Source organism: Anser brachyrhynchus (assembly GCF_964034855.1).
Source record: "Anser brachyrhynchus genome assembly, chromosome: 19".
NCBI classification, from domain to species: Eukaryota; Metazoa; Chordata; class Aves; order Anseriformes; family Anatidae; genus Anser; species Anser brachyrhynchus.
Window position 1 is genome coordinate 2,652,844 of NC_137712.1, and position 24,360 is coordinate 2,677,203.

The following is a 24,360-nucleotide window of genomic DNA, read 5'->3' on the forward strand; positions in this document are numbered from 1 at the left end:
AAGCACTAAAATAACACAGGTTTTCATTCCATTTCACTACGAGAGATCCTCTCCGCATCTATATTCTCCAGCACATTCAGGCCATAAACTGACCCTTCTGTGTAGCTGTAGATTACAAGGTTTTCAGTCTTATCTCTGCCTGGTGGGATTTCACAGTAAATTCTTTCAGGACTGAATAATTAAAAGAAGCAAAAATATAGCATTTGGCTCACACGAAAACACAAACAAATCTGTCCATGGGTGCTATCTTGTTTGCAGCACATGTGCACAGATTTACATGTAGGATTGAGGCTTAGTGCTCTGTTTGTTTAGATTTTTCATTACTCAGTACTGCAAGCATAAGGTAAATTACTATATAAAGACTGAAACTGGAACAACTCTAAAAGTGAGCTGGCCTTATGACCATCCTAAATAATTCTTTAGCCCCATCTTGCAGGTTATGGATTCTTACTCCTCATAAGAAATAATGGAAATGGGTAAGATGTAAGGAGTTCTGTTTTCCATACTTCCCTCCTCTTCTTGAATTCCTTCCTCCGATGAATATCAAGGCCAGAAATTCACAGGATCTTGTAAAAATCTGGCCATATTCAGTGTGTTTGGCAGCCAAGCTATTTTAATTGTCAGATATTAAATGTATCTGCCAAGACCCACATTGTAAAATCTCACTACGACACGCACTGTGCATAAACTCCCCGTCCATTGGTTAACTGCAGGCCAGATCCCTCCGATTCAGCTAAAGGTCAGAAGAAAAGTTTGACAAAGCAAAGCATGGCCTCCGTTTTCTTCCCTGTAGGCTGACAGGACTGGGGAACTCAAAGAACTGCCTTAGGTGCAGCCCCCGAGATTGCAGCTGTAACGTGTCATTTATGTGGCCGCAGACTCGTGTCTCCAGCGCTCCAGTTCTCTGAACGGGATTGATTTAGACAGGCAGCAGCTTCCTCAGCTGCTGTGCTGAGGTGAGAACAGCCAGGCTGCCCCCTGCTCCTCTCCTCGATTTAATGATTTGCCGGCCAGACCACAGAGAGCGCCTCAGTAATTCATATACCAGCACGGCGTGATTTGTTGGTTGCTGCTCCTCATCTGTAATTGCAGGGAGAAAGGCTGATCAATCACCGGAGCTTCCCAATAGAACATTTTGATATACAGCAATGAAGAGGCTTCAACCTGGCCTATCTTTTTTGAAAACATTCTAATCTTTCAAATAAAGATCTGAAAGCTATCCAAAGAGCAGGTCTGGGAAAGGCCGGGAATCGTGTAGTGCACGCACTGCCTGACCCCACGGTACGCGGCCGCTCCCTCAGAGAGAAGAACGAGCGCTCCCTTCACCTACTGCATCGGCAAGAAGGGGCTGAAAATAAAATGTACAAATCTTTACCGCTGTAAGCGTTAACACCAAACTCTCAAGTCATGGAATCAACGTACTTTTGTTGATGCTGCTGATCACTTTGTTGGTGTCAGAGGACACTCCATTAATCCCACTGCACTTCCCCGTTGAACACAGCCTTCCTCTACAAACCCCTCTGCATTAACTATTTCCATGTCCTTCTGCATCTGGGTACGTACACAGACACACAAACTCTTATGCATGCGTAGGTGACCACATATACAAACTATGATGACATTTCAAAAGCAAAAAAGTAACATTACAAACCAGAGTGTCATTCACATAGCACAGAATCGCACTCCTTTATTACTTCTCTTACAGTATTGAACCGCAAGGCTCACCCATGTGGGCACTTTAAGGGAAAGCAGGGGTTACTGAACTAACACACACTTGAGGGCAGACTGACACAAACCTGGAACGCAAACGTTACAGTCACTCCTCACTCCCAATATTGTTGGTACTACACAAGTCAGTGAACAAACAAGAAATGGCATCACAGAAAAACTACTCTTTGGCATAAAAGAAAGAAAGAAATGCATCATTTTCAGCGAAGAAGCTTTCTAAGGATGAAAGTGCTAAGTTCAGTGGCCGTAATTCCTGTTTTCATCTTGAATGATCCAGAACTACAGCTGACATGGAAATGCCCCTTCCACAATCTCTCTACCTGAGCTGTTTGATTACCATTACAGATGCTTCCTCGCCTCTGTGATGTGTAAGCTGAAAATCCTTCCCAGGTATCCGAGCCTCATTTACACTGCTCAGGGCACTTCTTGATCATGGTCTCTTTTAAGGAAAAAGATCGAACAGGCAGGGAAGGGCTCTCATTTCTCTCTGTCTCACTCCGTGCTATCAGCTGGTGTTTACTGAATTCCGCATAGGTCACTCGGTGAGCTGTACGCTGGTATTTGGAACTTCACTCTGCTACTGATCTTCAGTGCATTCACAATTAAAGAAAAGGATTAAGAGGCACTGTCCTAGAATAACAAAATTGTAGCCTGTAATTGGAATCCTGCTGCACTGTGGTGTCATTAATCACATTTATTATGGTGCTGCCTAGGGAATGGGGACTCTCACTCGCAAAGCATGGAGGAGCATACAGTGGTGTCCCTGGCCAAAAGGAAGGCAGAGCGCTGTACTCTCACAGGCAGCAATTCACAAATTCAGAATATCAGCTGCCCTAGCATCAGTAGGAGAGAGAGCAGGTGGGAAACAAGCTGAAGTACCTGAAGGAGGAAGAGCCTCATCCTACGTGCGTAGCTGTACAAACGTACAGCCCTGCGGTGGAGTATCCCTGCCTGGAGAGGGGAGTGCTTCACCTCACATTCCCTTTGGGTACACGCACAGCCCCAGATTCCAGCAGTGGCACCCAAGTGAGGGTGCAAAAATAAACCCCAATGCTTTGTCTTCCATGCGGTCTGTGGATTGAACTACATGCATGTGGGGCCTTCTGCTCACAGAACAGACTGGAGTATTCTGGGATATGTCTTCATATAAAGACTGGGACGAATTATTATCAAATAGCACAACCAGTTAGTCCCCAGTGGGATATCAGAGTCTCTGGAGGTAAAAAGCATGACTGAAGGGGATTCCTGGGTAGCTGTGCTCTGTTATCTCTACAATCCTTACTGTCCTCATTATTCCCTCTACCAAATTTTACAACGTTTTTCTAACTGCACTGTTACCATCACACCTTCCCAATAATGTCCATATTTTAATTGCTCTCATTAATTTCCCGGGGTTTAACAGAATACAATCTTAAGACAATTTATTGAGACGATTAAAATTTGGAAAACAAGCTTCTCCGTGCTCCATAAAGCACAGCAAATTTATTTGCTGCAGTCAGTAAAACTCTGCTGCCTAAAGCTGTGCAGTAACTCAGCAGAGCTTGAGCAGTAACTGCGGGACCCTTAAAGTTGAACAATTCAGACAATCAATTAGAGCTCTGCTTGGGCCCTCAGGGGCTGGCTGCAGAAACATCACGGGTTAAAGTGGCTTCTACACCTAGAGAAGCAGAAAAGGATTGAGAAAATAAAAGCTTAGCAAAAGTTTGGAGAGTTGATGGTTAGTGTGTTGTTCAGCTGGTGGACGCGACCTTGTTATGCCTGCGTCTGGTGACCAGAAGTGGCTTGTTGGCATGGTATCCTCCAAAGCTCTTGTGGCAATCAAGGCAAACTGTAACCTCTGAGGCTCACCAAGGAACAATTACCTAAGAGATCACCAATATATTTAATGAATAAAAAATACGTAACTGAGAAGCCTGGAGTTTTTAAACAAGACAAAGTGATAAAGTGACAGGAGCACTCTTCTATCCCTACCGTGGTCTGCTACAGGGTGTTGAAAGAGTCATTTTGCTTCTCTCCAAAGACATTTCACAATGCACCATAAGGTAATAAATAGAACTGTTGTACTACTTGTAATCTCTCCTTTTTTTTTAATGTCTGACAGTTAAATAAGTTCAAGTTTAGTTTTGATAGATTCTTCATCCTCCAAATCAAAAAGAAAACAGCTGGAAACATTACCAATTTGTAAGAAGGCTGCAAGCACTTGGATACCCCACCCTCAAGCTGCAGTGCATATATTTATTCAAGGAAATCACTTTATTCAAAACAGACCACCAGGAAAAGAGCTTGTCTTTATACTGCCTCAAAGAAGAGATGTCACACTAGGTATTTTTCCAGTTACTTATAAAACACTCAGTTGTTCGAAGCTATGTGTCTCTCAGATGTAATTATTAAGTGACTTGAAAACACAATCAGCCTGAATACCAATAAACTTGGTTTATATACGGAACAAGCAGCACTGGCAGGTTATAAATTGCAGAAGTAATGTCACACCAGAGTTCAACTTTCTGCTTAGTCACACTTTACTGCTCCAGCATTGTACAAAATAACCCCAGCTTTCATTACTAATAAAACACAACATTAATTGCTCAAAATAATAGCGGCCTTGAAACTGTGCCCAACCAGTCAACCAGTGCACCATGCTGGCTTTTTTTATTTTTAACCTATGTGGTAACCTCAAACCCACTGCTAGTTATTTCTTTAAAGGCAGCTGCACCACACGCAGGTTTCTTTCAGGTCTCTTCCAATCCAAAGTAGCTGTTCATAACCTGCAGACTACAGCAAAATCTCCAGTCACAACATTCCTACTGAAACAGTTAAATTGATGGCAAACGGCTCATTTCTCCAGCTGGATTTGTGATATAGTCAATTTTGGAGATTCAGTCAAGCAACCAAAATAGTAGGCAGAAAACAGGAGAAAGAGGCAAAGCTGACCAGCACAAGAACCATCCGGGGGCTGCATACGGAGGGCCCCTGCCCAGCAGAGCCTGGCCCCCTCCCACTGCCCAGCCTGGCCACCGGGCCCCAGACCCAGTCTGAGCACGAGGGTGGGAGGCTCGAGAGCCTGCCTGGGCCTTTGGCAAGCCGGCTGCGTGGCCGCGGGCAGCCCCATTCATCTTGCTGACCTTTAGTCACCGCGTGCCTGCTAGGAGAGCCGCTCGCTCGCTTTCTGGAGCGCCTTGCCACTGGGGAGGAAAACAATTACGCAAAGAGGAGGGTTTGGATATTTTTTTAGTTGTCAGAGGCAGTCTGAAAGGTGCTTTATCTACCCACCAGTACTTTCCTGCAATACCTCACTATGTTAGAACATAATTGGTCTGCTGAGCTACTGTAAAGTCAGTTTTCCAGTTCTCTGAGGCGAAGTGTGATAGATAATGCAGGCAGGATTTAGAGCGTGGGTAGAACAATCTCATGTGAGAAGATTCCAATTGCAGAGATAAAGTATTAGCTAAATTTTATAATCACCGAGTTACATTTTTTGCTAAGAAAAGCAAAGCCAAGATTAGGATTGGCTCCAAAGATTACACAGTGTGTGGTCTTTGCATTTGAAGAGCTCTGCAAGGCACTCACTCATGTTACACAAATTACTTTAATAAAGTTAGATTCAGAATAATATTTATAAAGCTAAGATCAGCAGACCTTTTTGCAATCACCTGGGTACAATCCCCTCATTCACAAGAACTAGCTCTAAGTTATGCTAATCAGAGACATTCAGGAGATGAAGAGGGGTTTACTGTGTACTTTTAAATGGATTCCCAATGAAAAAAACTGGGGAGATATAAAACGACAGTTTCAGTTAACTTTCCTTTCACTAACTTATCTGTTGCATATTAGTAATATAAAAGTTAAAACACTATGATCAAAAACATCATTTTTATGGTGGGAAACCCTTCACCTCTCCATAAAGATTAAATATAATGCCGGAAGGCTTTGCTATATGCAGATGTCATGGCACCAATCCTGACCGCTCAAGTTAAGCCTAAACAAAGTGGCCAGAATTTTGCTTTCCCCTATTTCAACTCAGGTTCTGTACTGAAATATAAGGGGAGCACGGGCAAGGTAATACTCCATGTGTTTCTAAACAAATCAAGGGATTTGAAGGTGAAATAGAGGATATTGCATACTAGCTGAGACATCTGGCAACTTTTATTTACAGATGGACAAAGAGAAGCACGGAGTAAATGACTCGCCCCACACCCCAGAACGGTACACCGTTACATTACCGAGAGGATTCAGCTGTAGGACCCAGGCTACCCCGCTGTCTGCGTGCTTGCTCCGTCTTTGCAGGGTCTTGCCTTTTCTACAGCCAAAAGCAAAAGTACCACAGGCTTAAATAAATGCTGACTCTTTTACAGAGTAGTGCTTCAGCACCTTTTTTGCCAAGGTTTCTCTTGAATCACATCAGGTTTTTTCACTCTAGAGGCCAGGGGGTGCTCTGCACGCTCTCAGCTGTCGGGAGCACTTCACCAGGTGCATACAGCAGGTGTATACGCCTGTGTATAATCACCAACTACTTGTAGGCTCTCATCTGACTTCTTTGTTCAGATCACATCACGTTCAGATTCCATGAACTGAAAATATTTGAGCCAGAGGTTACAACAGTAATTGCCCAGGCTTTTGTATGATTCAGACATTTTGCAGCCTGGCCTCGGATACCTGTAACACAGCCATAAGGGCTATAAATCATCACGGAATCTACTCGTGTGCCAATTCTTTCTGGTTTCTACTGAATTATTTGCACAACATTACACAGTGGTAGCACTTAGCACACAAAACTCCATTAACAGGAGTGATGCGCTGTCTAAAATTAACTCTATGTACTTGCTTTCTCTTCAGTTTCTGTAGCACATGAGGAGTGATGCAGATGGTTGACAGCAGCGAGGAGATTATAGTGATAGCTGTAAATTTTGATGACTGCTATCAAATGCATCATACAGCTTACAACACCCAGTAGCAATTAAAAAAAAAAAAAAAAAAAGAAGAAGGAAAAAGAACACTTCCAAGCTTACCCCAGACAGGACAGTTTGCCAAACAATTTTGCCATCACATTTCATGGATTACCATTAGCTCTATTGGTAAAACTCTATTTTACCATCAAGCACTGATGCCCGCTTGCCATAAGAAATACTTTAAAGGAGCAAGTTTGCTGTGCACTCGGTAGTAGTAATAGCAAGGAACTTTGAAGCCAGTTCCATATTAAAGGATTTAATAAAATAAGAAGATTACTACCTCAAACCTTAACAGACATTGGTTATCTGAAACCACGAAAGGAATAAATCTGTGAATGAAATAAATCTACTGTATGCAAGCCCGAAGTGATGACAAACAGATTGAAATTTGAGGGTGGGAATTTTACTACTCAAAAAAGCAAGGCAGCGATCAACTGCACTTATCAGAGACAAGTGCTAAGCAGCTTGCTCCAGCATCTCTGAACGAACTTACTCTAGCTAGATCACTGGTTCCCCAGGGCCAGAAAAATGTTACGCTGCACATTGGTATACTGCGGGAGAATTGGCAAAGGGAGCTGAAACCACTTTAAATCACAGTAATGTTTGCTCCATCCCCAGAGATGAAATACTAATCCCACCTACAAGACAATGATATCCACAGTCTTCTCCCATCACAGACCTCCCTGGATAAACTTTTATCTTCTTTTGAGAGTTTCCGCTTCACCAAGCTGGCAAAGCTCTCGTGTTCCTATTACCCCTCCTCTCCTCTAAATTACCATGACTGGAAGCCCAGACTTTTCAAAGCTAGAATGATTTATTGAAATGAGTTCTAACTGGTAGGAACTCTGGCAAGCAGAAGCTATACTAAATGCAGACAATTAACAGGACAAGATAAAATCTCTCAAGAAAATTTTCAAGCAGTAAAAGAAACAACTAATGAAGGACTGACAGTTTTCAGTGCTTCCTGACAAAAGGCAAAATCCCAAACAGAAAATCAGCATCTTTTTCTAAGGTGCACATTAGCCATTCACTAGTTGAAAATTAGATTTTAATTCATTAGAAATCAGGACAGAGAAAACACTGTTCCACGGCTAGACCTCCAGAGAACGTATCTACAGCATCTGTAAGAGACAGACACTTAGCAAACACTTAGCTCCTAAACATTATAGGGTTTTCAAAATATCCACGTTACATCCACTTGGATACAAGTATTTTTAAGGTAGGAGGAAGTTAATCATAATCCAATGGGAAACATAGTTCTCTGTGTTGGTTTTTGATTTATATTTCATCTCTATCCTTCACCAAAATATGTGCATATATAATTAGCTTAAAATATTTAAGAACTTTTTTTGATGTGGGATCCATTTGCAAGCAATATGATACTGAACACCAAGACCAAACTGAAATGATTTACTGACAAAGAACCCATGTTTTCAGAAATGTTTATACTGTAGAGAGTATGCAATCTGATTAATTTACAAATCTCTACAATATTGGCAAGTTTACAACACGCAAGGTCTTCAACCTGAATTATATCAAGTAAAATCACATTGCACTTCTTCAAACATGAACAGACTTCATACAAACTCTTTCCATTTGAAGAAATCAGAGCACATTATTAGCTGAGATGATTTCTTAATTTAGTTAAAGAACACTGTAATGTGAAAAAGAGCAGAGGAAATGCAAACACTAAATTGTTGGCTCACCAAGGAACTGAGTTTCTATTAAAATTTTCTTCATCGAGGAAAGAAGAAAATACAGTTCTGCAATTCTGCTTCTCTTTATTAATGACTCCCTCTTGGTCATTCTGGTTAAAGATAGCAAAGAGATTCGGACTTCTTTCTTGTAATTCCACACAAAATGGCAACACCTTTCCAAAGCGTTGATGGGACCCTTACCAGAGAAAGAACGTTCCCGGTTTTAAGAAAAAAGCAAGTTAATACTGCATAAACTCAGACTAACAATGGACTGTGTAGAAGTTTGCATGAGTTCCACCAGTTTTTGTTTTACTAGACAGAGGTGTAACTGTTGTGATGGGCATTAGCACTTCTCCGGGTTTGAGAGGGATTCTCATCGGGACGGCTCTCTGCAGCCATGGCAGAGGAAGGAGCTGGGACTGCACACCTCTTCTTGTGTGCTGTGCGTGGTCCTGGTGTCCGTGCAGCTCTGAGAAATGCTCTTCATAGAGTCAGTCCTGATCATCAGTGTTCCATGACTTTATTTCTCCTTTTTATTAGATTTGAGGCTTGCAACTTGGAGTAGTTACTGGGCAGATGGGATTGCAATGAAATAAAGAACGTGCAGGCCTTGGTTCTCCTCCCGTCTGCACCACCCCAAAATCAGTTCTACTCCACCGCACATAAAAGCAGAGTTTGAACGAGAGCAAAGGCAATGAGAGCTGGATGGGAATCTGATCAGCCATCCACAAAATGTTGAGGAGGGGGAGCTTAAAAAATGTACCATTTCTTTTAGACGCACCAAATGCCAGAGGTCAAAAAGTCAGGCAGCAAACATCAAATGGCTCATAAAAAACAAGGTGAGCTTATCCACAGCCTCAGGACGTGTTTATATATGGAAAACTTTGAGACAGCAGAAGATAAACCAGTCCTCTTTATCCATGGCAATTTACCAATAGCTAAAAACAACAACAACCAAACAACAACAACCAAACCAAAAACACAAAGCAAACTTGCATCATCTGAGAAAGGAATGCCTTCTCCCTACTTCTTGAGTAGCTCGTGTCCCTACTCCTGCAGACATGTCGTAGTTTCTTGCTTTCATGCCTGTTCGGGACGCGAAGCAGTTCAGGTGCCTTTTCACAGTTATTTTGCAAGCACAGATGTTAGCCTGTGGAAATCCCACATATCAACAAGAAAGCTGTGACAAATACAACCTTAACATAATGGAATTTAATTTGGTTTGAATTAAAAGCTACGACTGAAAGCCAGAACAACCGTGACTAGGACAGTGGCATCAGAAAAAGATATTTATAGACAATGCTAAATGGCGAAAAAAAAGCTCAATGGCTTTCAATCATCTGTGCTATGTGGCCTAGAGAGCAGCAAGGGTTAATGACAAAGCAGATGAGGGTGAGTTACTTGAAAAGACTCAAATGAAGATGGCCAAAAATAAGGTGGTAGGCAGCCAGATATCAAAACGTCTAGGTGCTGGGGTCTGACAAAAGCCTTTTTGTCCTTTTTCAACAAAAATACGAAAATACAGTACTGGAGAACAGCACTTCCCCCTACTGTCTGTTCTGTTCCCATCCCTAACATACATAAATGAAAAACATAAAATAAGACAATCCAGCTGATTTTTTCTTGGACTGTTCTAGTATTGACTCAATGCTGGATGAAGCTCAACACAAATTTGTTTTCCCTACCCCAAATTTAATTTAGACTTGTAATACGAGGGCTGAAGTCTTTCCTTGTTAATTTGTAAATGTCTTTAGAAAACTAAACGACCTATTTGGACTGGTGACTCTTTACAAAGGAAGGAAAAACCTCTTGTCACAAAGCTGAATATGTTAATAAATTTGTGTTGGATATTCCCTTGAGGAAAGTGTCTTAGACCTGAACACTGGTAGCTCTTTCAAAACCAGGCAGCTGGTTAGCCCCGTGGCCTGAAAACTGGAAGGGGTTTGCTCTTAACACTGCAAGAGACCTTCGCCTTTTTAGCACGACAGTGTGACAAGCAGGCCGACACGTTGTAAACCTGTTCTTTCTTCTTGACTCTTTAATTCCACCCATAAAAAAAGTCTTTTTCAGTGCCCTGAATACCTGGCTGTCAGAACATCCTCTTATTCCCCATCTTCCCCAGGCACTGTCAGAAGGAAAGCTCGTGTCACCTTCTGGAGCCAGCAGCTACGCTTCTTCTGGGGGGGGGCGGTACTTGAGAGGAGGGGGCCTTTGCTTTTAGAGATAAAACCATGTGGACAAAATTACAAGAAAATTGACAAACCCATACGTACTAAGGTATGAAACTTTCTGTAAGGATTTCTTTTTAAAGAACAGACTTGTTCCATCTTGCTTCCCCCCTGAACTCACCCACACAAACTGTATTAAAAGCACAAGCTTGCATAAATTATCAGTATTCTCCATTTCGTTTTAATCCTATTAATAATTACCATTTCTCCAATTAATACTATCACGAAATTCTCCTGTGCAAATCTATAAGCTCCAGACGTACCCAGCAGCCATTTCACATACTGCAGTTTGAAAAACACACTGCCCTAACCCAAACCGCATCCTCTATGCGCAGCGAAAGGAAATGTGCACGTTTAAAACATTTCTCCAACCATTTCTCTTTCTCAAGACACCTATTTTCAGACCCTGATTTTAAACTAGAGCTTCGGTACTTCTATGTTGTCAACAGACCATTTAATATTAGTCCTTTTAGAACTCCAATTGCAAAAGTGAAGTGAGGTACGAGACTCGTTCTCGGTGGCACTATTCTTTGCCTTCAGTTCTGTGCCACTTCAGTAAAAGCTGTAATCTCCAAACGAGGGACCTCCTTCTCCTGCCGTGAGGCAGCCGAGGTCAGGATCAGAAGCTAGAGATGCTGCACATGGTTTCCACAAGAAAGCCTGGAAATACACATTTTGTCCTCCTACTGAATGCTGTCCCTTTCAGATTACCGTTTATTATTTGGTCTGTAGGTATTTATGGCTACTCTACAGGCCCGTATGGAAGTACCTATGGCTCTTCCAGCTTTGTCCTCAGCCTGCTGAAGGCATACGACGCCAAGTTATCACAGCAGTTTGCCAAGTAACAGTTCCCAGTAATGAGAACCCCAGAACTAAGGGCCCTGAAGCCTCAACGACTTCTTATAAAGGAAGTGTGCGTCTCTGGGTCACGGCTGAGAGGATCGCCGCTGTGGTTCTGTGGTTATTCCCACAGCAGCTCCCGGCACAGCACCCACGCAGCGTTTGGAGGTCAGAGAGCAGCCTTCCACTTCCCGCACGGCAGCCCCAGGAAGGGCAGCCAGGCAGTACAGAAGGCCAGCAGGTAGCGCGGCGTAGGTTTGGGAATTCATTTCCAGCTCACAGTACAACGCGCTGTTATTCTTTGTAATTTGCAGAAGGATACATACAAAATCACTACCGTTTTTGACTGAGTTTGATTTAAATGTAGCAGTTAACTATTTTAAAGCATTAACTCCAGGGAATTAAATGCCAAACCAATAAAACTGAAGAAATACCACCGTTGTTTGATATTCTTTTAACAGCTCAGAAGTTGTTTTATTTTTTGAGCCATATAACAGGAATAGCACTGCTTTAGACATCATAAAAGTCAAAGAGTAAGACATCGCAGCTTTGTAAAGAAATACTATCTAAAAGACAAGTTTGAAGGACAAAGGCATAGATGAAATTAGCTGAATTTTCTTTGGAAAATATTATATACAGTTGAAAATCAGATTTTGATTATTCTAGAGATTCACACAACTGCCATACAGCTCTGGCTGTATTTTTTCAAGACTAAATTCCCTAGGCTGAAGGCAAGAGAAGCCCTTCACATGCAGCCCCACTACACCCTGTTCACAGCAGAAGTGGTTAGGGGTCCCGGGTCAGGGAACCACAGGCAAACCACCCCAGAGCCAGGCAGCTGGCATGGACTGCTGTGAGAAAAGAGTGGATGGAGGTTTAAAGATCTCAAGAGAGAATGGCTTCCAACATTTCCAAGAGGAAAATCCAAATCAAACCTACTTTTGCTGATTTTCACTTCCACAGCTGTTCTGAAAAATGGTTTCACGCAGCCTGAAACAGAGACCAGGGCTTCTCCGCTCTACCCTGTGTGCCACCAGACTACTCCAGTTTCTCTGAAGCCCTTCTTTCTTGCTTGCTGTTCCTTTTCTGTTTAAAACACTGGCTTCTATGCTTCATCTGAGCTAAATGAAGTCAAGGTAGCCATTTTTTATCTTGATTTTGTTACCTTATCTTGTTTTTCTCTCTTTTTTGATTTGGATAGTCTTCTGGCAAGCACCAGCAGCAATGACATCATAGCAGGAGGCGGCATCTATTCAGGGGAGCTCAGAGCCAGCAAAAATACTCCCAAGAACACTAAAATAGTTCCTATTACATTTCCTTGGCAAAGGAAAATTGTATTATATAAAAAAGCAAAAGAAATAGTTATCACAGATGCATGCAAAGTTCTTATGTTAATGACTGCACCTCAACGCTCTGGTTCACATCTGCAGCCTGGCAGCCTCTACTCTAGGGAGGTCAGATCTGTGAAGCTTACCAAAAATCTGCTCCAAGCTCACTAAAAATCTAGACTCCAAGCACCAAAGTATGGAAGAGGGAACCACATTCCTTGTGAATTAAGTGAGACTGAACTCCCAGAGAAAGTCTGGCAACAAAGGCTGGCAGGAGCAGTTGCAGTGGAGGAAAGAGGAACGAAGTCTATGTGGATTCCTGAAATTAAGCTGTAAATACCCAATCGTGTTGTTGCATTGGCAGATTGCCACTTTACCAAGAAAACACTCTTTCCTATACTGAAAACGACAATTCTTCAACTTCGAGGAAACAAAAACTCAGGCCTGCTTACAAACAGCACCAAGATTTTCCAACTTCCTATAAGCATGTCAGGTGGATATTGCTTTCCACAGTAAAAGGACAAACGTCTCCAGCAAATTACCTTTTATTTATTTAATTAATTATGGAGGTGACAGAGAGAGAAGAAAGGGAAATGGGCTAAGGAGCTACAACACAGCAACAATGCAATGCTAAAAGCTCCCTGTGTACAACTGTGAGCAAGCCACTTTTAATTCAGCTCTCCTTTACAAGAAGGGGATAACAAGAACACGTTTAAACTTGCATGAGGATAGCTGGATTAGAGACTGAAAAGCAGATGAAATTGCTGTACTCAGGATCATAACAGCGCACTAGCAACAGGAAGGCCAACAAGAAGTGCTCTGCAGCTGCACAGAATCACATTCAAGGGAAATATTAAGCAGCACTAAGTTGTGGAGGGTTCTGCTGAGGGATCTAGTAGCAACCCTCTACAAAAGGGTTGGTTGCATGTTCAGTCCTTAAGCAATAAACTCTGCCCCATGAAAACACACACATCACAGTTAGACCACTGAATCAAGTAACTACTATCTTTGATGAAGGAAAACCATAAAAACCATGTACACTTTGAGCAAAAAGGAAACACAATTTCAACAGCAGCAATTTTTTGATTTAAGTGTGCATATGAACATAGCACTGAATTAAAAAGCTCTGATTCCACTGTACACTATCATTTATAGCTTCTCCTGAGGCTCTGCTGCCAAGGGCTAAAAAACTTCAGCTATGCCTGGAATGGAAGTGATCTTCACCCCTGAAGTTCAAAGGTCAGGATTTTACTCCCCATGCCCCTTCATTACCATCATCATGTCTGGCCCAATGACAGATTAATAAAGGGCACCTGGGAAATCTTTAATTGCCAATATCATTCCACCAGAAAAGACCTGGGTGAGCATTTATTATTATTATCAGCAGCAATGAATGAGAAATCGTTTTTCTATCCCCAGAAGTGTGACAATTACTGGAAAACGTCATTTGCACTGGTACATGCAAGACTTTTCAAGGTTTCTAAATGTACATAAAAGGAGAGAGGCACCCTTGGCTTGCACCCGGCATAGCGAGACCTTAATCCTATATCGTGTGCCCTAAGCAAGTACAGTGGCTACCAGCCAACAGCCTGCGCTGCTGTAGCACCTCTCTGTGGTTCAGGTGTTCCTTCTCTGGCTTGCCACAATTTTCCTGATTCAGGCTTCTCCAAAGACGTTTTTTGCCTCATTAAAAGTGTAATTTCTGATGATCTGGCATTTTGCCACAAAAATGACTAAGTGAAAAGGTCGGAAGGGAGGTTTGGGCTGGACATCAGGAAGAATTTTCTCGTGGATAGGGTGGTGGAGCACTGGAACAGGCTGCCCAGGGAGGTGGTGGCGTCCCCATCCCTGGAGGTATTTAGGGGATGTGTATTTGGGTACTGAGGGCCATGGTTTAGTGATGGGACTCAGCCCGTCAGGTTGATGGCTGGAGTTGGTGACTTTGAAGGTCTTTCCCAACCTAGGTGATTCTGTGAAATGAGATCTGATTTTTTATTTATGTTTTTTAGTGAAACTGGAGACAGCTACAGCTCTTTTCTATATTGCAAGAGCACTACCTCAAGAGGCTTGAGTTTAAGAAAGCATGCTAGATGTAGGCTCTTCTCTTGTTTATTTAAAATTGATTCAATATGGAAAGTTTAGGCTGGATCAGGTATCAGTTATATAAATTCACTGTTCCTCTATTTATTGCATATATTTCTCTTAGAATACACAGAGGGACCTGAAACTTACATATTTAGTTTAGATACAGTTACAATTAACATAACAACACAGAAGAGAAAGCTAAAGCCCAGGTATTTGTCAAAAATAAGTAACAGTGAGGCCTTCAGCAAACATAAGGTCTCAGAAATATTCTTTGCAGATTTCTCCTTGGAACAGATGACAGCAAATTGAATAATCTGACTCACTGGAAGGAAGGCTAGCATTTTGTAAAATAGCAGTATTTCATGTGCTCCTCCAGCTAACTTTGCCTTGTGTAGCTATGAGTGTCTGACTGAAATGTCACCTCTAGAAAAAAAAAAAACTACTGTTTTAAAACAATATCGTAAAGTTAAGTATGTGCTAATTAGTGGTGGGAGAGAGTGGTGGCCAGCAGTCTGCTTGTGGCAGGCCTGTTGTTTTGAGGTTAAAGGCATGGCTACAGTTCTCTCTCTACTGATTGAATCTACACCAGCAGGTCATTAGTGTGCAGGATTTAATAGGCTCACAAACTATATCTTGTCTCCTTGAAGCGGAATGCACCATTTGACTGCAAATCCGGACTGCTGGAAAATAACTGTGTTTTGTCTGAGATAACACTCAGGGAAACATGAGTTGGGAGAGCTCTCTTCCAAAAAAATGCAAACCCAAATGTATATGCAGTCTTCAATTACAATTACACTTACATTGCACAAACTTTGTTTTTAAAACCTAAAAACTTTGTTTTAAAAACCTACAAAAGAACGAACAAGCATTGTTCCAACTCTGCTCATTTCTTCAGGCTCATTAAAGACATTCTGAGACAAAACATAGTTTTTGATCTCAGGCATTGCTACAAGGCAACTGTACATTTCAAATGAGACATTCATTCCTAACAAAACAAAACCTCTATGTAAGTAAAAAGTCAGTCCCTGAAATGCAGAAGTCCTTAATTGCTTACCTTTTATAAGCAGGTCAAATTTTTAGAAGTAGTTTCTCAAAGCAGCTCAGACATTCCATGTTGACTGCTGCACCGCAATAAACAGCTGCAAAACTTGCTGATTTATTCCCCCACTTTGTGTGCATTCTGAACCCCAGAAGAAATCCCATGCAGGAAAAAAAAAAAAAAAAAGGCAAAGAAAAAACAACCCCAAAACCCACAGGAGAAGCACCTCGGCTTCACCCTTGAGCAAAGCACAAAAAAGTTTAACAGGGAAGCAGAAAGGAAATACAGGCACAACTAAGTTTGGCTAAGAAACAGCAAAAGCAAGCTTGTTCCCTTTGCCTGTAGTCCTGGCTAAAGGTGCCTCTCCAAGCAAAATTCACTGAGGCTCCCAGCTCCTCGGAGCAGATGGTATTCACACATTATTCCCCAACAGCAGCATTCCCTAGGCCAATCAGGAGGCAGCACTCAAAAGCCAAGCGCTTCCCAGACTCTGTTACAGTTTTCAATAGCTATAGCACAAGATGAATGACTCAGAAAATGAATAAGCAGGGAAAATAAAACACGCCTCTCTCCCAGTCAGAGGCACAGGCAGGCAGTTCAGCAACCCGAATGTACTAAGCACTGGCTTCGAGTCGAATGCACCTGTTTTTTCCCTAAATCCTAAACGCTGATTACATTTTCCGTATCTTTAATTTGTGTTGTCAACTTAATCTTGGGTTGGAAGTCACAGGAAGAACTAAATCTCTGCATTTTTTTCTTCAGTCTTAAACACTACAAACATTTGAAAGAGTCAAAAAAGGATGAACTGGGTGCATGTTCTTCAAGATAAGCAACTCCCAGTTAACTCGATGAAGCTTCTCATGCCATCTCTTGCTGAAAACCTACATAAAAAGCTCTCAATATTTCCGCTGGCTCTACCTAAATTTAGCAGGAAAGTTTAAATTACAATAAAACAAATACAACTAAGAAGCACATGAGCTAACCACTACCCACCTTTCAGGGGAACTATGTTACCCAAAAGCTGGCCAAAACCAGTAAACTATTTCCAACTGCTTTGTTTAGCTTATATACCATTGCAACTGTCTCATCCAGGGATCACTCTTAAATCCAACTGCACAACTTGATGTCCGGCTTTTTTGACAGCTGCAAATGAGTAGTAAGGGATGAGTTGCTGAACAAAGCAAGTTACTCCTGGAAGCAGACTTGCAGAGCACTGACAGTTTTCTCCCTAGAATAAAGTACTGCCCTCGTCAGCCTTCCAAAACATACTGAAATTCTCTTTATTTTTTTTACAGCAGAAAAGACTCTAAGAAGATAACGCTGCATTTAATGTTCCTGTGCCAGCTCTCACTGCAGTCTACATACAATGCTTTTATTGCTGCCACCAGAAATTAACTCTGGGTTGGCCAACGCACTGCAGTCAGACAAGTGGAGTCAGTTAAATCAGCTGAACTATCTGCGGTGGGAAGTATTCTCCCAGGTTCCCCTGGATATTTTCAGATCTTTGTCTGTGGTGGTAAATTGATCCTTTGCATTCCTGTCTGACACATGAACTGTGAAAAACTCTTCAGGGATATTCTCTCTGCCATGAGTAATACTCTAATAGCACTTCTGCAAAATATAAGACCAGTTGCAGAGACAATGAAATACTGTGAACTCTGGTCTAACTTTTACTATTATTATTTTAAGTCAAATATATGTATTTATTTATTCTGGAACAAGTAAGAGGACTCCATTCACATCTTACTTTCCTAATTTCAGAACACTGAGCATTGGGAATTCTCCAGCCTGGATTAACTGTAGGATTCGGAGGCATCGATTTGCTCCACACGCCACGCCATGCCCACCCAATGGTTAAGCAAACAAGCCCACACATAGAGCTACAGGACAAAGAACAACGGCTCGTGTTAGTACGTTTGCCACAGCTGTCTACCAACTTCCCAGCTACCTCTAGAAAAGTATTTAAAGGCGTAAACCAAATAGCAGCTTATCTAGATTTGGTAGAAAAACAAACTTGAAACTTTATTTTGGCAGACATTTTCTGATCGCTGCATTAAGCTCTGGGGCTGCCAAAATCTCTGACTACTGACTCACCGAGCGAGGCAGCTGGTAGGCCTCCAAGTCTGTATCAGCAGTAGCGATGCTTTGCAATTAAATCTTTTGCATGTGCTAGTTCCTCGGAGATGCTCAGAGGGGAAGCATACCTAAATGTAAACCTTATTACCATAATGATCTGACACGATAACTGCACGGATGTGTCGAGAAACCTCCCTGACAAACATCCGAAGCAGACAATCAGACTAAAGAACATTGCAGTGAAGTGGCCAAAGGTAAGCACCTATTTATTCTTTCCATCCCTAAGCATACAGCACTCTTGTTAGACATGGGTGTAAAGCATCAGCTGTTGCCAACCTTTCTGGGCATCACCAGAACAGGAGGCTGCTGTCCAACACCTCCATAGCTTCACGTATGGGATCACAGCAACCCGTGCTTAAAGGTCGCAGAAAAGGTCTCGATAAAGACTTACCCCTTCTATTGCAGCTTCTCCAGTTTCTGTTATCTGCTACCCACAACCTTATGAATTTGAATGCTTCTAATCTACAAATACCTTGATATATCATCTCCACTTCCATGAAATCCCTTGTCCTTTGTCTTCCAAATCAGACGCAAGAATATAACATTAAAAACCCGTTGTAGAAAGTTCTGTGAGAGACTCATAACAGTGTCATACTTCAGAGAGAGAACGCGAAGGCTTTGCTGCAAGGCCATGCTTTGGAGTTGATCTTTTTGGAAGCAAAATAAAAGAGGCTTTGGAAATATTTGACTATGAAAAGCCCCTTTTCTTCATTATGAAAAATGAAGGCACTACCTTAACTGTTTCCAGTACCTCCAAGTATGGATGGTTATACCCTGTTCATCTAATGTCCCTGCGTACTTTCATGTAGATGGTTCTCCTTTACTGCGGGCTCATAGGCTGGTGGGGTGCTTGTTGCTTGATAGGCTTGACCTTCTTCTATGGATTTTAGTAGTGAGAGCAAGGAAGAGACTGCATGCAACGTTTGTTCCTAATTCATTTATAAACTTGGAAATTGTTGAATGCATTCTACAAATCATTATATAGTAATCTTGTTAATCTTTGGTCTCCTGTTCCCCCAGAGCTTTCTGCCTTTTTGATACTGTTGGACACTTCACTAAAGCTATATTGGATTTCTCCGTTTCACCACATACTGTAAATTATACTGAAGTTTCCAGATATTTCTTATATCTATTTTTAAATCCTTCCCTTCATTGCCAAAAAGTTCTGGGGACAATAAAGAAATCCAATTATACCCTCCCACCTATTTTAAACTCTGTGTTTACTCTACTTGCCACACACTCACTGACAGTTCAGACGGACTACTTACTATTCTTTTCCAGCAATGATCGCTACACATACTTGGATCATTTCTTTAGAGTACGCCCCGTACTGGTCATACAACTTATAGGCTCCTCAGCAAGTAACGTGGAACAGTGGCCTAATGTTACCTCCAGGGCTAAGCTGTCACTATTTCAGATGTTCACCAATAAATAATGCCCTCAGGTAGGACATACTTGAATTTGTCAGCAGTATTTCTTATGTACAGATACTCCACTTTGTCTTTGCCCACCAAGATTTAAAACTTTTTTTTTTTTCCAGAAAAATGCATTTACTCCTTCAGTCTTCAGCTGCACCTTTCAGTGCAGCACATCTTACATATGAGTTATAGTTAGTACCTGAATACAGTATAGGTAAAATGAAGAAAACTACGGCATGCTGTAAGAAAAGGACTGCCACCCAAAATATGCCTGCTGCTTTTATGCACAATTCATCAGGAATTCAATCTGCATTTATCTTCTGCACGTATTACATTGGCATTTGTCTTCCTCTTTCCAATTTTTCCTACCATCGAGCACATGTTCCTTTACCTCTCTTTTCTCAGAAATCATGAAGATAGACATGGTATAAGGACCGCAACAAAGAAGAGAAGAATGATGGCTGAATGTCCCAATGCTCTATAGTTCTCAGCTAGCTCAGCCTTGAAAACTGACATTCACGATGAGAAAGTATGATTTTAAATAACTGCTATTTAATCAAAAGAGAGACCTCGCTTATGTAACAGAGTATCAAGGAATAATATATTTGCTAAAGAATTCTAAACATCTCTAAGTAGCCACATAAATATTTCTACTAATAATATACTCTTTGGTTTTTTAACTTATTGAATCCAAAGAGTTCTTTACAAACAAAAGCAAACAACATAAATGCTGGCTGAGGTAAGCAGATGAAGAAGGCATCGTTTTTAAACGACCTATGCCACAGGCCACAGTGCAGAACTGCTTAATCACCTAACGATAGTTTAATGTGTTTAATTTCCAAACTATGCATTAGCATTTGTCTTCGGTCCTGTAGACAATGATGGGAAATCCTCTTTTAAGAAGATGATCATATGAGGTCAATAACACACATATATTGTCCACACAGTGAAATAAACTTCACGGCCATGAAATGGAAGAGCCTTTGGAGCTGATGAGCCCTCGGCTCTGCCTGCTGAGGTGCTGGGTGAGGTGCCCCAAACGAGGGCATCTGCTGGATGCAGCCCAGTAGCCACGTTCATGGCCTTCGCCTGTTCTATGGCAGATCTTTGTTCTCTCTCTCTCAATAAAACACCTCACTCTTCACCTGCAGCAGCCATAAATTATTGGTCCTGGGTTCCTGCACAGCTCTGCTATTAAACTTCAGATCTGATCTAGAAAAGCTTCTGTTTTCCCAGTCCTTACTTCTGCTTTCCTCTCTACCAAATGCAATCTTTAACGCGCATCAAGGTGCTGCTGAGGTTAGGATTTCCTTACTGCCCTAGACCATTGCTTAAAGAATCTAAATTACCAACAGCAGGAAAAGTTCAGGCCTGGCTGTCATCCATGCAATCCTCCTGGCTGATTACGTATGTCAGAGTTTGAAAAACACATGCCATAATTCCTGTATTATCAAAGCACAATGGTTTAACTCCAGTCCTCTGTGGTACAAAATCTGCATTTGTGATTCGCCCTCACTGTGTAGGGAATATGATTCCACTAAAACCAGTAGACGAGGTTTGGCCTACAATGTTGTTCAGAAAGTCTGCTAAATCCACCGTGCCTCTAAAAGCTTAATAAGTAACTCACAAAGAAATATTGTCAGGCTACACACCAGAATAAACTCAGAGGTGATACCAGTGTTCACTATAGCGACAAAAACTGTAATCTAAGCAATGAGAAGACACAACGAATGCACAGTTCACAGATATTTTGTACTCAAGAGTTTGTACACAAATACAACGTTTTATAAATCTTCGCCAGCTCACAAAAAAGTGCTGAGTTGTCTCTTACTCTTATAGCTGCAAGCGGCTATAGCACAAAGAGAAATCTGCAGCTCTGATATGTCATCCCTCTGAAATGGGTAATTTAGGGTTATGGTTTCAGAATCAGCACATTCTTCAGCACTTTTCTTCCAAGAAAAGGTTGTGGGTTTGTATGTGTGCGTGTGCCTGTGTGTGTAACAGAAAGACAGAGAAGAACCAAGTAAATTCATTCAGTATATTAAAAAGAACACATGAAAAAGTCAGAACTGTGAGCCATCATAAAATGACAATAATCTTTCTTTATATTCCCACTTTTCAGAAAATATTGGGGGTGGGGATGCTGTAATGATTTTTAAGAGCCTTACAAGAATCTGTATCGTTATGTGAGCTTTTATCCTAGGCACACAGGGAGGAAAGTTGCAGAACTTTGTCTCCTTTCACAAGCATCAAAATGGATAGCAACCTCTCAAGCTGGTGTTCAAAGTGGTGCAAGTACCACAGCTCAACGAGGAATCATAGAAAATAACCCAATAACCGTTTCATCCACAGGTTATGATTTTATTCCAAGGTCTTCTGTGTCAAGGCAACTAACACAGCTGAAATCTCATTGCAGGCCCCCAAATAAATGAGCTGGTCCTCTGCTCCAGTCACAAGTAGTAATAAATCCATGAGGTATCCTCCACAAAAGGTTGGCAACCTAATCTGATTAGTGAAAAAACTGTGGGGAAAAATGAGCCACACAGCTTCTCAGTCTTGAATATTCCACTAAGGTCTTTCTAGATGATTTCATACATCTCTATAAGCAAATGAAAGGGCTGCAAGAGGCAAAAAGAGCAAATCTAAAATATATTACTGCCACATATCCTTCAGAACAGCTTTTGCTATCATTAGTGATCTATTTATTGGGCTGGTCACGACCAGCTAAGAACGAACTGACACTGAATTCTAAGATAAGGTATATGGCAAACCAGGAAGGACTATCCGGTAAATCAAAAACGAAATAACAGTTTTCATTCTGCCAGCAGAAGGAATTTGATTTGACATTCTTGGAGGCAAAAAGGCACTTTTACAGAAAGCAGTTCAAGTTACGGTCTGTTCCCAGGGCGTCCGTGTTTGTCACGTGGGCAGTACAGTAAGATAAACACAATAGTTATCCGTGTGGTCAGAGCAGCTCATTTGCTGTCTGATAATAAGAGGGACAAAGGGGCTGCTCCATGAATGACAGCTACCAGAAAACCTTCTCAAAGGAGAAAACCTTTCTCACCAGCACCCTGCTGGCATATTTTTGAGAACTTTCTACTGAATGAATTCATGCAAAATAATGCATGGTATATCATAACAGATGAACGCATCGATTCTGCGCATTGCTCCTGCGGCTCCAGCAGCAGAACACCTTATGCAATTGACCTGACCAACAAATGGCTCAACCTTTTTACTTTTTTTTATTTTAAACCATGGAATTGTTTAAATCAAAGTAATTAAAAAAATATATCTAAAAGGAAGCCAGGGGTTTAGAAAGTTAGGAAGGGGGAACCACAGGAAGTTCTTCTCTGATCCTCGGTGCCATGGGTGCTTATTTCTCTCATTTCACGGTATGAACATTTCCGGTGCCTACCTACTTATTCAAATATTTTGTAGGAAACACAAGTTACTACAGAATGTGACAGAATATACTTCACATGTCTGTAGTGAGAAGAGTGAAGTTCTATATCTTAAATATACGTTCTAAATTTAGTGAGCCGTTTTAGCAAATCTGAGAAAGCAAAGTTACTCTTATACTTCCCAAAGAATCAGGACATTCCCTCTGTGACTCCTAAAATCCAGATTCTAATGTTGGGACAGGCAAAGATAGTTGTTTATATGTTTGTTAACATCAGCCCAAAAGGTGCATGCACTTCTCTGAAAATCCTAAAACTTGCTGCTATAAAGAAAAAAAATAACTTTCAATTCTGTGTCATAGTGGCATAAGAGCAGGAGTAAGACACGAGAGGTAGCTGCTGTTGTTCTAGAGGGAAATTAATGTAACTACATGAAAAAGAGAATAAAAATTGAAATAAAAGAACTGTGATTCTACCTTAACTTTTTCAGGTAAATATTATCATCTGAAAAACACTGAATTTTGTCCTTGATTATTTTATACAATTCAACCTCAGCACGGCACAGAGCTCGAAGTAAAGCAGTGCTGCCCACTTATATCTGTCCAGTCAACTGTTCACATAGTTTCAATGTTACTTCATTCCCTTAACCACATTCCTTCCGCACAGCTTCAGGTCTACCGTGATATTAACACTGCAGTTACGTTGTACTAAAAGCTCCGGGTTATCAGCAGAAAATATGCTGCAGGAATTCCAGAGGTAGCTCTTGAACCCTATCTATGTTGAAGGTGGAATACTTTGTGGATTTCAAACTGCATACAGAATAGCACTAAATACATATGAAAAAGCTGAGGATCAATGTATTCTGAAAAACACAATCTCAAATGGTTTTTAAAAATGTAAACAATTTGTTGTCCTCAATGCAGCCAATCCACCGTACTAACAGAGAAAAAAAATCTAAGATTTGCAATTGCAAACAACTTTTCACCCCAATTTATGCCTTTTGTATGTCTTCTAACAGACCAGATAGCAGAACATCAGCATGTGGAATGTTATAAATCCAGGGAATAGCTGCAGTTTTAACCACAGACTTTAATTCCAGGGTGAATTTATGTGGTCCACAGCTAAATATATCCCTCTAAGTAAATTACTCACTGCAACTGCCTTTAGGAAAGCTTTCTGCAGATAAAGAAACTGTTTCCAAATGCTAGGCTTGACAGACACACAGCATAAAGTTACATTCTTTTCTCACTGGCAAAAAAGACCCCCAAACTGAATAAAGTAAAATAAATAGGTTACTGTCCTCTCTGCAAAGACTGCCCAGGAGATAGGTTAATGAGGAGAGCACCGATCCTGCTGGATTACTTCTTACAATACCCTGTTTATATCAGTCTACTACATGCCTATCTTGAAACCCTGTAAACAGAGTGATTTTTAAGATAATGTGAAGCACATTACCACACTCATTTCTACTGATCCATGCAGAAGCCAGTAAAAACACATGCCTAACCCTGTGC

General features: G+C 41.3%; 1 protein-coding gene across 4 annotated transcripts in view; it reads right to left on the reverse strand.

The window, feature by feature from the left end:
• Positions 1 to 24,360, reverse strand: part of DAB2IP (DAB2 interacting protein) — a 224,554-nt gene that overhangs the window by 166,436 nt on the left and 33,758 nt on the right. The window contains exon 1 of one of the 4 annotated variants that reach the window (XM_080562024.1): positions 15,907 to 16,357. The exons of 2 other annotated variants lie outside the window; for them this stretch is intronic. The gene's annotated coding sequence lies outside the window, so the exon portion shown is untranslated. Of the gene's footprint in view, positions 1 to 5,948; positions 6,111 to 15,906; positions 16,358 to 24,360 lie in introns of those variants that run through there. One more of the 4 variants, XM_080562026.1, reaches the window with a different exon arrangement.